This window comes from Stegodyphus dumicola, chromosome 8 (assembly GCF_044657685.1).
Source record: "Stegodyphus dumicola isolate Sdum_Otavi_A_Nest chromosome 8, ASM4465768v1".
In the NCBI taxonomy this organism is placed as follows: Eukaryota; Metazoa; Arthropoda; class Arachnida; order Araneae; family Eresidae; genus Stegodyphus; species Stegodyphus dumicola.
The window spans coordinates 111,620,094-111,632,376 of record NC_140775.1 but is presented as its reverse complement, the minus strand read 5'-3'; the positions used below and the strand labels follow the sequence as shown (position 1 = coordinate 111,632,376).

The 12,283-nt window shown below is 32.6% G+C and overlaps 1 protein-coding gene across 2 annotated transcripts in view; it reads left to right on the top strand.

Annotated features, from left to right (window-relative positions):
• Positions 1-12,283, top strand: part of Arp5 (Actin-related protein 5) — a 115,617-nt gene that overhangs the window by 84,410 nt on the left and 18,924 nt on the right. The gene's annotated exons all lie outside the window — the stretch shown is intronic.

Here is a 12,283-nt window from a genome sequence, read left to right as displayed (position 1 = left end):
ATATATGAAGTAGCTAGTGGATTACATAATAAAGAAGAAAAGGTAAGAGTTAATAATTTTCTTCATGTAATAGGAATTCGTGGTTTTGAAATATATAATACATTTCCTATAGAAGAGGGTAAAGAAATTAAATGATGTGAAATTAAGACAAAATTTACGGAATACTGTATTCCTAAGAAAAACATTACATATGAAAGACATTTATTCTTTACTCGAAATCAAACCGTGTCAGAAACCATGGATTACTATGTAACTGACCTTCGAAATAAAGCTCGAACATGCGAGTTTGCACAATAAATGGATAGTTTAATAAAGGATAAAATTGTTTGCAGTATTAAAGATTATGTAGTGAGAGCAAGATTGTTACATGAAACAGAATTAACATTAGAAAAAGCTCTTGATATATGCAGATCTGCTGAAATAAGTGCACATCAAATGAAATTCATAAAAGATGAGGAAACTGTTGTAAACTTAGTGAAAAAGAAACTAAGTAAACATAATAAAAATACCTACAAAGGAGTAAATGCCAAGAAACAAAAGACAAAAGTTTGTTCTAAATGTGGAACATCTCATGAGTATCGAAAATGTCCAGCATATGGAAAAATCTGTCATAAGTGTAAAAAGGCAAATCATTTCACGAATCATTGTAAAAGCTATATAATAAAAAATGAAGCAGTCAAGGTAAACAAAAAAAAAAAAAAAAAAATAGACAAATTAAATTAATAAATCATGACTCTGAGGCATAGTTAGAATTTTATGTAGGCACATTAAACCTTAATTCAGATAACAAGCAAGAGAAATCGACTGTTGACGTTAATGTAAATAAAAGCAAACTAAATTTGCAGTTAGATACTGGAGCAATGTGCAATGTTATTTCTAAAAGCAAAGTGAAATTGCTTAATGTTCGTATACAGAAGTCTGAAATAAAAAGATTAGTTACATTCTCTGGGAATAAAATGAATACTTTAGGAAAAGTAGTACTTGACTGCCAATATGGAAAAAATAGTTATGTTGTGGAATTCCAAATTATTGACAAAGAAGTATCTTCTATATTAGAAATAAAATCATGTTTGCAGCTAGGTTTGATTCAAAAAGTAATGTCTGTTTACACTGAAGACTTACTGGAGGAATACAAAGATGTATTTGAAGGAGGTTGGGTTGTTTGAATAATGAATATAAAATCCAGTTAAAACAAGATGCAACATCAGTAGTTCATCCTCCAAGAAAAATACCCATAGCTATACGAGATAAAGTTAAGAAAGAATTACAAAGAATGAAAAAATTAAGTGTTATTGAAAAAGTGAGAGAACCAACTGAATGGGTAAATTCAGTAATCACAGTTGTCAAACCTAATAAAATAAGAATATGTTTAGATGCTAGAGATGTAAATAAAGCTATAAAATGAGAACATTATCCTGTGTTAACCATTGAAAAAGTTCTCATTAGAATGCCAAACGCAAAAATATTTTCTGTTTTAGATGCTAATAGTGCTTTTTGGCAAATCCAGCTTGACAAAGAAAGTAGTAATTTGTGTACATTCAATACACCTTTTGCCAGAGACAAATTTAAAAGATTACCTTTTGGCATATGTTCCGCTCCAGAAATTTGAGCCAAATAATACAAATTAAAAAAAATAATACAGTACACTAAAAAATTAAGCCAAATTAATTAAGCCATAGAGAAAATTAAGCCAGATAATACAGTACACACCCGATTATCCGCAGAATTGGGTGGCGCGGCCACTGCGGATAACAAAAATTGCAGGTAATCCGAAAAAAGCTAAAAACGGGTATTCCGAAAGAGAAGACAGTCATTACAACTTTGAAAAATCATTTTATGTACAATAAAACGTAAAATAAACAGCAGGAAATGTTTAACTAACGCTTAATATTTTAGTATACAGTCAAAAGTCATTAATTTGGACACCCATAATCCGGAATGATCTATAATCTGGACCTCAAAGCTACAAACTTTCTGCGCATGCATCGCATTGACGCATGCGCGTAAGACCTTTACGGCTGCGAATATGCGTTTGCGCAAAATATGTGTACGAATGTGCGTTTAATGTATAACAGATGGTATAAGCTAAGCTAAAATTATCTAATTCAGCTAATGTTGCAGATTGCGTTGTTCCTTAATCTTCAAATTGGATTCGGCTTATTATTTTTTGCAGACTGTTAGAGTAATTTTATGAAAGTAAGCTTGAACTTTCGATTATGTCAAATAGAATTTCTGATATATATTTACTAATATGTAAAGATCTACAAAGCGAAAATATGTTTCAAAGTCCATTAAACAAAAAGTGGAATTGCTGTAAAAAATGGATAAAGGCATATCCTTTGTTTATCTAAACTTTAACGTTTGTTTATCTAAACTTTGTTTATCTTTAACGCTGCGGCACGCAATGAATTGGAAGTTGATTTGTCAGCACTATCATTATCTTCAGGGAAGATGTTTTTATTTTATTTGGCTTATAATTCCTTACTAAATGTAGTATTTCATCTCAATGTACTCTGTCTTTGATATGATTTAAATCAAATTCCTCGTCATTATAATTCGCTTCCGATAGCGAAGAAATAATAGAGGTTATTGAAAACGAAAAAATTTCGATTGACAAATTAGTCGGTATTCTCGACACAGCAATTATAGGACTTGAACAGCGGACCTTTATAACTGAACAAGAAATTATGTCTGTTTATAGAATTAAAGAGAATGTATTATCACATAAAAAACGAAGCAACTTAAAAAACTTACATTTAAAGAAATGTTTAATTAAGTAAACAAATAAATATTAAGCTTTTTTTTTTTGGAAATTTAGGTACCCTTTAGATCATAATTGTTCTTTATTTCATAAATTACGGTTTCATATTTTTAATTTTATAATTTCTGCATGCCATCTTACCAGATTTAAACTAATGATCTATAATCCGGAATCACCAAAGTCCTCCTGAGTCCGGATTAACGACTTTTGACTGTATCACTCAAAACTAACATAAAATGCATTTTGTTAATGAAAACAGAAAAGTGCTTTGTGCTTAATAGAGGCGTCAAGGATACACAGAAAAATTAATACATATGTACTGTTTTAATACTGTAATGTATTATGTAATTACAAAAGCATAACTGTAAAAATACACCTTTTTGGAGAAATCAGTCATTTGTGTTTGCTTCTTGCCTTGGAAGCATTTTCTCTTGATCCGAGATTGCATTTTTCGTAGCATAAGTTTCTCTGCCAACTCCGCGTCGTCTTGTTCTTCCAAATAGCTCAGCAGTCCGTCGACTTGTTGCAAAGCCGTTCCGTCAGTCTTCCGCATCTGCACAGTGGGCTCGTCTTCGCCTTCACTTTGCTGTCCTTCATTATCGGTCTCTCCCCTTGCTTTCTTCACAATTTCATCATTTGTCATGTTTTCGAAGCCAGGTTCATTGACGTCACACTCCAATCACTCATTAATGTTTTCAGCATCGACGTTCTCACCACCCGGAACTGTTTTTACCATATCGGCAAGAGTCGCCGGGGGCGTGTCTACATCTTCATTCACTTCTTCACAACTCAAAGGGGTTAGGTTGTTGTGTGCTTCAACATTAGGCATGAGTTTTCTCCATGATTTTATGAGGGTTGACGGTTCACTCAGTCCCATGCAGATGCAATATTGTAGATGCTGTCCAAGATTGTATAGGGTTTCCAAAACTCTTTCAGGTCATAACCTTCTTCAATTTTGTTCATTAGCCAGCTTGGTTCAGTATGTTCTCTTCATTGTTGCAATGACTCCTTGGTCCATGGGTTGGATTAGCTCAGTAATGTTTGGGGGAAGAAACTTTGCAAAAATTGGTCCATCAGAAGACTTTAGCACGCTTGTTGCTGGGTGAGAAGGTGCGTTGTCGATCAATAGCACAACTTTTTCAGGCAGGTTTTTCGATTTAAGATGTTTACGCACTTAAAGAACAAAGATATTTTTCGAACCATTCTTGAAAATGTTTCGGTTCATCCATCCTTTTTTTTTTTTTGGTTAAAGTAATCAACAGACAAATTTTCTATCCTTGTGCCTTTGAAAGATCTCGATTTTTTTTACTTTCCAGTGATGAAAATTCTAAGTTTATGTCCCCTGGTAGCGTTATTGCAAGACATGAGAGTGATCCTTTCCTTGCTGCTTTTATGACCCGCCACTTTACTTTCACTTTCAAATGCTAAAGTGCGAGTGGGAAGACATTTCCACAAAAGTTCCGATTCGTCGGAATTGTAAATTTGTTCAAAAGATAGCTCTGCTTTTAAAACAAATTCTTCAAATTCATGGGGAAAATCATCGGCTGCTAGTTGGTCACCACTAAGTTTCTCCCAATGAAGTCCAATTTCTCGAATTCCAAGATTAAGACGAGAGAGGGCGGGGTAGCGGACACTGCAAGGGTGAGTAAGAAATCAATTACTCATCAGAGGGGAAGGTTCCGAGAAGGCCTGGGATATTTTTGCCATAAATAAGCACGATGTTAGCAAAGGTAACGTTTTGCTCAGTTTTGTGAACATTTTTATTTATTTATTTATTTATTTATTTATTTTTGCTTTACGCTTGTAAAAAAAAAAAAAGAAAGAAAGAAAGAAAGAAAACTTTGTGCCACAGGTACGGATAATCAGGAGTCTACTGTAGAAGGTCTAGAAGGCGTTGAATGTATTATAGATGATATCTAATGAAAAGGAACATGAGCTACAACTTAAAAAAGTACTCCAGAGAACATAAGAAGATAATTTGAAGTTCAATAAGGCTAAATGTAAAATAAAAGTTAATCCTGTGAATCATATAAGGCATGAGTTAAGTGAAAATGGACTAAAACCTGATTTTTCTAAAGTAGAAGCAATTGTTAAAATGCCAGAACCTACAGATGTGCCTTCGCTACAAAGATTTTTGGGAATGTTTAATTATTTAGCCAAATTTATTTTTAACTTAACTACTATTACTGCACCATTAACCCGCGAGCACACGCAACGGGTATGTCATACCCATGTGCATTTTTCTTTTTGTATATTTCTCACCCATTCTTTCATAAAAGGACGAAACTTGGTGTAGCTGAATTCAAGGTCACATACTTAAATGGGGGAAATTCCTGAGGTGACAGGTGCAACGGTTTTTTAGGAACAGCATTGCTCGGGCATGTCATACCCGCGCGTGTACTCGCGTTTCTCAGTGAGTCACATCGCACTTCTCGTTTTCAAGCTTTTAGTATAGGTTTTTCTTGAGTTGTAAGCATGGTGCCGTATATTCCTTAGAATGAAGAGATGAAAAGATTGAGAAATGAAAACTTCTTGAAACAGTTTCTTCTGATGAGGATTCATTTAGTGAAGACGATGAAGATGTTGATGACGAAGAATATAATAGTAATTATGATTCATCCATAGAGAGTAGTGATTCAGATACAGAAACAGAAAATGAAACTTTGGAATGTAGCAATGAGTTTTATGTTGGAAAAAATGGAGTAAAATGGAACAAAAATAAATTCCGGACTAATGTTAGAATTGGAGCCAAAAATATTATAACTAAACTCCCTGAAAATACGAAGTATTCTAAAGACGTGTCAACACCTTTAGTTTCCTGGTCACTGCTTATCGATGAAAATATGTTAAAACATGTTGTCGACAATACAAATATTTATATTGATTCAGTACGTGGAAATTTCACTCGTGAACGGGATGCGAAAGCAACAAATGAGTTGGAAATCAAAGCTTTAATTGGATTGCTGTATTTATGAGGAGTTTATAAATCATCCCATGTGAACGAAGAGATTTGTGGGCAACAGACGGAACGGGAATGGACATATTTCGGGAAACAATGCCAGTGAACCGATTCCTCTTTCTTTTACGATGTTTCCGTTTTGATGACATTAGAGATCGTCCCAGTAGAAGAAACGCTGATAAATTAGCTCCGATCAGAGAAGTTTTCGGAAATTTTGCCACAAATTGCCAAAAGGCTTATACTGTAGGAGAGTATGTGACCATTGATGAGAAGTTGGAATCATTCAGAGGTTGTTGTTCCTTCAAACAATATATGCCCAACAAGCCAGCAAAGTATGGCATAAAAATATTTGCTCTTGTAGACGCAAAGGTATTTTATACCTGGGGTATGGAAATTTATGCTGGTTAACAACCAGATGGGCCATTTCAAGTTTTAAAAGGTGCAAGCGAAGTTGTCAAACGTTTAATAAGGCCCTTATACAACTCTGGTCGAAATTTAACAGTTGGTAATTGGTATATAGGATATGAATTATCTCAAGATCTCCTAAAGAAGAAAATTACGATAGTAGGTACAAAGCGTAAAAATAACAGAGAAATCCCACCTGAGTTTCTGGCAAAGAAAAGAGAAGTATATTCTTCAATTTTTGGTTTTCAGAAAGAAGCAACACTTGTATCTTATGTGCCGAAAAAAAATAAGAGTGTGCTCCTGTTATCAACAATGCATTCCGGCGATCAAATCGACGAATCTACTGGGGAATCTAAAAATCCTGAAATCATTACATTCTATAACATGACAAAAGGAGCAGTCGATGTTGTAGATGAGATGGCAGCTGCGTATTCTACAGCAAGAGTAGCACGTCAATGGCCTATGGTGATTTTCTTTTCAGTGTTAAACGTGGCTGCCATTAATGCAAGAATAATTCTACTATCAAAGAAGGAACCACCAATGGAATACTGTACCAGGCATACTTTTCTCAAAGCCTTGGGGATGCAGCTAATAGAAAGTGTTCAAAATGAATGACGACGAGCATCTGTAGTTCCTGATTCTAGACAAACACTGACCAGCATCTGTAGTTCCTGATTCTAGACAAACACTGACCACCGATGAACATGTTAACACAATGAACCATCCCCAAAAAAACCTAAAATTATTTACAAGAGGTGTATAGAGTGCCCCAAGAAAAAAGATAGAAAGATTAGATTCATTTGTGAAAATTGTAGCAAAAGTATATGTATGGAACATATGACCTCATTTTGTAAACAATGTTAAAAAAATTGTAAGTAAATAATTTTACCTCTCCTTATTCTTTGATATTTTGTCTGAAATGAAGTATTAACTTGGTTTTACATTTTAATTTCTTTTAAAAACCGATTAATTTTATTCGGCAAATTTTTAATTACAAACTTTTTAGTCGGGTATGACATACCCAGCGGGTGTTCTCGTGTTCGTCAGATCAGTGCGTGTGCTCGCGGGTTAAGACAGTTACTTGAAAAAAATGTTCTGGGGCACTGGACTGAAAAACATCAAAAAGCTTTTGAAACACTTAAAGACTTGGTTCCAAAAGCACCTGTATTTAAAATTCTATGATGTTTAATAAGGATGTAACTCTTTCAGTAGATACAAGCTCTGAAGGGTTAGGTGCTGTTTTACTACAAGAAAATCAACCAATTGCTTATGCTTCCAGAGCTTTAACAAAAAGTCAGAAAAGTTATGCTCAGATAGAAAAAGAGCTTTTAGGTATTACTTTCGGATGTTCTAAATTCTAAGATAAAGAAATATACAGTCAAAAGTCGTTAATCCAGACTTTGGCGATTCCGGATTATCGATTTTTCCGGATTATAGATCATCAGTTTAAATCTGGTAAGATGGCATGCAGAAATTATAAAATTAAAATATGAAACCATAATTTATGAAATAAAGAACAATTATGATCTAAAAGGTATCAAAATTTACAAAAAAAAAAAAAAAAAAAAAAAGCTTAATATTTATTTGTTTACTTTATTAAACATTTCCTTCAATGTAAGTTGTTTAAGTTGCTTCGTTTTATGTGATAATACTTTCTCTTTAATTCTATAAACAGACATAATTTCTTCTTCAGTTACAAAGTTCCGCTGTTCAAGTCCTATAATTGCTGTGTTGAGAATACCGACTAATTTGTCAATCGAAATTCTTTCGTTTTCAAAGATCGGAAGCGAATTATAATGACGAGGAATTTGATTTAAATCATATCAAACATCAAGAGTACATCGAGATGAAATACTACATTTAGTAAGGAATTATAAGCCAAATAAAATAAAAACATCTGCCCTGAAGGTAAGGATAGTGCTGACAGATCAACTTTCAGTTCATTGCACGCCGCGACGTTCCCCCCCCCCACGCACACACACGCAGAGCAGCGTGAAATTGATAAACAGATTTCGGAATGGTTAGATAAACAAATCCATTATCCTTTATCCACTTTTTGTTTAATGGACTTCGAGACATACTTTCACTTTGTAGATCCTTTACATATTAGTAATTATATATCGGAAATTCTATTTGACATAATCGAAAGTTCAAGCTTACTTTTATAAAATTGCTCTAACAGTCTGCAAAAAATAATAAGCCGGATCCAATTCGAAGATTAAGAAACAACTCAATCTGCAACATTAACTGAATTAGATAATTTTAGCTTAGCTTATGCCATCCGTTATACATTAAATGCACATTCGTAAACATATTTTGCGCAAACGCATATTCGCAGCCGTAAAGGTCTTGCGCGCATGCGTCAAAGCGATGCATGCGCAGAAAGTTTGTAGCTTTGAGGTCCGGATTATAGATCATTCCGGATTATGGGTGTCCAAATTAACGACTTTTGACTGTATACTGAGAGGTTGGCCAGAAAGGAAACATCAGTTGAAACCTCAAATCAAAGTATTTTGGGACTATCGAGATGAGTCGACAATGGAAAATGACTTATTTTTCAAAGGAGGAAGGGTAATTATTCCTTTATCTATGCAAAAAGATATGTTAAATTTAATTCATGTGGGTCATTTTGGTATAAAAAAAAATGTAAGAAAAGAGCTAGAGATATTTTGTTTTGGCCACTTATGAACAAGCAGATATAAGATAAAATTTAAAATGTTATATATGTAATGAATACCATAATAAAAACATAAGAGAGCCTATGATACCACATGAAGTTCCCAATTTACCTTGATATAAAGTTGCAACAGATTTATTTGAGATTAACAAAAATCTATACTTATTAATTGTAGATTACTATTCCGACTTTTTGAAATCTCTTAACTACCAGATGCTCGAAGTCAGACAGTGATCATTTACATGAAATCTCATTTTGCAAGACACGGTATACCATTGATAGTGATATCTGATAATGAGCCTCAGTTTGCTAGTAAAGAATTTGCAGAATTTGCAAAGAAATACCAATTTAAACATATAATAAGCAGTTCATATCATCCACTGTCGAATGGATTAGCAGAGCGTTCAGTACAAACAGCGAAGAAATTGTTAAAGAAAGCTTAAGCAGATCATCCTGATCCTTATTTAGCATTGTTAGCTCATACGAACACTCCAACTAATGAGATGTTAGAATCATCAACTCAACAACTTATGAGTAGAAGAACAAGAACGATTCTTCCTACATACGAAGAATTACTAAAACCTCAAGTTGTAAAAAATATAAAAGAAAAAATCAACCAAGAAAGAACTAAGCAGAAGTCATAGTATGATCTCCATACACAAACGTTCCATCGCTAAACAAAGGAGATTGTGTTAAGGTATATAACGATAATCGCTGGAAACCACCAGTTGTAGAAGGAAGTATATAAGACACCTAGATCATATATACTGCGATCAGGTGGATCAATATTGAGAAGAAATAGAAAAGGCATTAGAAAAAACAGTTCAACTGTTGAAGAAAATATCAGAGGAACAGAACAAGAAGTTAATACACAGAAAACAGATGTAAAAGGATATGATTCCAGATATTCTCAAGGGCAAAGTTTAAAAGAACAACTACCAAATTCTGCTAACTACAAAGTTCTGCTAACATACAAGCTAACTACAAAGTTCTACCAAATTCTGCTAACATACAAGGGATGATGAGCAGAGAACTAGAAGCAGGAGAGTGATTGGAAAGCCGGCCAGGTATTTGGACTGGTTTTAGACTGTTAAAAAAAAATTGAACTCTTTAAAAAATTGGAAGATGTAATATTTAATATTTTGTAAATGGCAACATTTAATATTTAGTAACTTATAATTGGCAACACTTTCGATAAATATATGAAAATAGAACTATGGTGGTTTGCATTTCTCTGTAATATAATACATTCTATGATTATAAGTAAATGGTTTATAGAAGCTAAACGGGCACCCTCATTATTCTATAACTGATCACAAATGTGCTCAAACCAAATACTTCTCATTTGTAACACTGTGCCTTATCAACAAAGCTACTTAAGCTAGTTGCAAATCTAAGGCTTTAAATAATATGAATGTTGTCTAGAAATTTTGCCTTGATTTTCTTCCCTTATTATAAGATATGCTCACTTTAAGGTCCTGCATAATTATGCAGAATTTGGGCAAAAGTAATGAACAAAGATCATGTTCTCACGTTTCAAGTTTGCTGAGTTTGGGATTTTTCAGGTGAAATGTTATAGAACTTTCTTTTAAACTAAGAAAAATAATTCACATGTTATTTCAAAAGCAAATATGTTCGCTATTAAAATATCTTCCCTTCTGTTTTATGCTTAACAGCTTTCAGAACTTTATATAAATTCATCATATTTTAAATGATTTAGACGTGGAGAAAAGAGGCAATGGAGCTGAACTGCTATGAACTAACATGTTCTGTGCTAAAAAATTACAATTGCCATTAAAACAAACTCAGGATCTGACTGAAATTGAGCATTGATTATAATTAGAATTGTAATTCAAATTTAGATTGCCATTACCTGTAAAGACTAGCCAATGAATAGATGTAGAACTAGTTTTCAGGAGCAAAATATATTTGCTTTTGAAGAGCAGAAAGTTTTTATCAAATCATATCAAGATTGACAGAATTTTATTTAAAACTTTTGCAAATGTGAAATTCCTTCCCCCCTTTCTTAATTTTATGCTTAACACTAGCTTTTTCTCTTCCAATTAAATTCAGATGCATTTTATAATATTCTACCCACTAAAAAAATATTAAATTTTATTATGTTCCTTACCTAACAACTTTGAATTAACTTATAAACATTCATCTCCAAAAAGAAATTAATTATGTTTTTGATTTAGTTTTCTTGTTAATATGCTGTTTTTTGTTTTAAAATGTACTACTACTGTTAATTATTTTCTCCATTTATTATTATTTTATTAATTACCATCAGGTAATTTTACATTGGTCAATTAAGATATGGCTTTTAATGAAAATATTATTTAATACATGTTTTTAAAACTATTTTGAAATGAGTTTTTGATAGGCTTTTAACTTTCCCAAGCCACAAAGCATATATTCAGTGTTAATTTGTCCTAGTTTACCTTTAAACATTTATTCACATCACTTGTTCAAATGTCTTCAAATAAGGTGGTATATTTTTAAAAAAGGCATTCAGGTACAAGTGATGACAGCGTTTAGTATGTATAATGAAGAAAATGTACTATTCAAATAATTTTCCCGCCATTTTCGTTATTTCTTCTACTTGAAAAACTGAGAAGCAAAAATTGCATTGTGTGTATTATTTGAGTGTAAGGATAAAATAATTTATATAATTGAATGAATTAAAGTTCTGATATATTTCTCAGTTATTATCTGTATTAAAATTTTTATGAAGTACATCTACAAATAAGTGCTTATTGGGTAATTAGAAAAGAATGAAAGAAGCACTTGAGCAAAACCTTTTTATTTTGAAAATGTATAATCTTTATCTTTGGCTATTTTTCCATATAGGCATCCGTGGCATTTAGGTACAGGGAAACAAGTTTTATACATTCTTACCATACTCTTTTGTTAGTAGTTGAAAAATACAGTTATTATTTGCCAAAATCTTCATTGGTTATTTAATAAGTATCTTGGTGAACTGCCTTGGCTATTTAATAAGTGTTTTCCACCAAAATTTTCATTGTCAAAGTTGCTTATGTAACACGATATCCTAAGCTGCATACTTTCAAAGTTAAATTTTAAGTTTTAAATGCTAATATCTTTCAATTTTTTTATTGTCAAATAAGTATTACTTTTTTGACATGCTACATATCTTAGTGCCAACTGTGTTCCTTGGACTATGAGAAAAAAACAAAATATATAATTTACATTTGGGAATTTTTATTACAAATAAATATCTTCATCACTGGATTTTGTAAGAAAAGTAAAACTTTATATTTTATCTTCAGTGCTCATACTATCTTCTTGTAGTTAGTGATGGGAAATAAATTGTTAGGAGAAAGATCATGAAGCGACTCTTAACCAAGGCAACTGCTTTGTGCTTGCAAAAGAAGGAGGGATGTTAACTTCAGTGAAGTGTAAGGAAATCTTATTCTGTAATCTTTTTCAATGTCTAACGGAAGCTGAATCATGAGGACCT